This window comes from Ixodes scapularis, unplaced genomic scaffold, assembly GCF_016920785.2.
Source record: "Ixodes scapularis isolate PalLabHiFi unplaced genomic scaffold, ASM1692078v2 PGA_scaffold9__187_contigs__length_104089568, whole genome shotgun sequence".
NCBI classification, from domain to species: domain Eukaryota; kingdom Metazoa; phylum Arthropoda; class Arachnida; order Ixodida; family Ixodidae; genus Ixodes; species Ixodes scapularis.
Genome location: NW_024609884.1, coordinates 103,241,130 through 103,243,380, shown reverse-complemented (window position 1 = coordinate 103,243,380; position 2,251 = coordinate 103,241,130).

The following is a 2,251-nucleotide window of genomic DNA, read 5'->3' as shown; positions in this document are numbered from 1 at the left end:
CTGCGGTATTTATGGCGAATTTGGGTAATTAATTGCCTTCGAGCCCTTGCCTGTTGCACCGGCGACCAAAAACGCGCCAGCGGCGCATCACGTCTCCAACCGAATGCAAAGTACAATGAACTGGCGTTTTTGGGTCGCGAGTGAGCTCTGTTAACTTCTTCTTCGATCATTCTATGGTACCATGAGCACGCTGCATACGCCAACAACATAAATTACGACTCTTTGCGATATGTGTAAACAGAGGCGGCTTCACAAAACTTTTCAAAATATTGGCATTACCACAAGTCCGTACAGCTGACAGAATATTAAAATATAAAATCAATGAAAGGGCAGATCTATAAATCAGTGTGGTGCTGCCCACACGCGCGTCAAATTTTAATAAACTTCGTCTGAATTTTCGATTAACTGTTGCCACGGAGGCTTGCTAGCGTCGCTTTCCATATTCTGCTTACTGTTAGTAGAGAGTTTTTGTAGATCGTTCCCATGACTCCGATAACGATACCCGATACTCCGCCACCGCCTTCCTTGCGCATGCATAGTATCGTTATCGCGGCTATCGGGGGTATCGGAACGATCTACTAAAACTTTCTAGTACCTTTTTTGGAATCCTCAGTCTTCTCATTGCACCCACCCTCCTTGAAATTGTAATGCGTGTTTAAGTTTCAAACTGCATCACTATGCATACTTTCTTTTTCAGCGGTGTAATACCTTGTTATTACAGAGTTGTAAAATAAAGTGATGTATGATGCAGCCCGTGTCTCAAAGCAAACATACCTTGCTCAGGCTGGATAAATTCTTCCAAAAATGTTTACTTTCTTTGAAACATAAATTATCTTTCGCTTCGTTGTTTTTGCTATCTTGTCTCAGAGCACAAAAGGGTGCCTGTCTCGATGGCTTCGTTTGCCACTCGAACCCGCTATTTGCCGCCTCAGCGAGCATTGTTTCGTTTGGTTCCCTATCCCGATTCGGATGTGACGATACCGGATACAGTCTGGCAGACAAGCTGCCCGACCTCTTGGAGCTCGGGAAAACTTCTGCTGGTAAATTGCCAGTACACGCCTGAGAAGCGCAACCCGAAAAGCTTGCACTCGCCAGCCTTTGACCACGCGAACGCCCTTGCCGAAGATATGGGAAAATATTTTTTTCAGGGAAAATGACCATCCGAATTGGCCATTACAAGCAATAACACACGACTAGCACAATAATCCATCCGCTCCAAACGACGACATCTTAACGACATACAGCGACAGGAGAGAATTGAAGTACCGAATCTGCGCTAGCACTTTTGAGACCACGTCACCATGTGACCACGTAGCTACGTCAACAGACTCGGGGTGGCACGCAGGCATAAGGAAAATTGTTTCATGTGCTATGCAAGAGATGGTGCCGCTTCGCTTCATCTTCAACCTTCATCCTCAACTGTTTTTCCTTCTTTCTATACCTCACTACGGTGTTCAAATGACAACGGGTTCAAATGAGAAAGGGTCGAAACGCGAAAGGTTAAAACGCGAAGGGTGTTTTGCGAATGGGTTCAGACGAGAAGGGTTCAAATGAGAATGAGTTCAAATGAGACGGGTATAAATAAGAAAGGGTCGAAACGTGAAAGGTTAAAACGAGAAGGGCGTTTTGCGAATGGGTTCAAACGAAAAGTGTTCAAATAAGAGTGGGTTGTTTCGAGATACACCCGGCGTCATCTAGTCTGGTCATTTTGTTGAGAACAACGGTCCCAGTGGTTTGTGGTACAGTTCCACGTGAAATCTCAGTCTTAGTAGGTACATTCGGAAGTGTTCGCATGCCCATGTGAGAGCGAGCGCTTCCTTTTCTACTCGAGTGTATATTTGTCCCGCTTCCGTCATGGCTTGAGAAGCGTAAGCCACAAGAAGTATTTTGCCATCTTGGTCTTCCTGTAGCAGTACAGACCCAAGTCCGCATGATGACGCATTCGATGAAAGAGTGATCTGCGCTTGAGGATTATAGTAAGCGAGGACCGGAGTCGTACTCAGTTCGGCCTTGATTTGTTGAAAGGCGCTCTCTTGTGGTTCCCCCCAATACCAACTTGCGTCGCTGTGTAGCAAGTCCCTCAGCGGCCTTGTCTTTTGTGCCGTCATGGGAAGGAATTTTGCCAGATGGTTGACCATTTCTAGGAAAGACCGCAGCTCTTCAGGTTTAAAGGTACTGGCATGTTGGTCACAGCTGCTGTCTTCTGTGGGTCAGCTGTGATGCCTGTGCTGTCCACGATGTGACCCAAGAG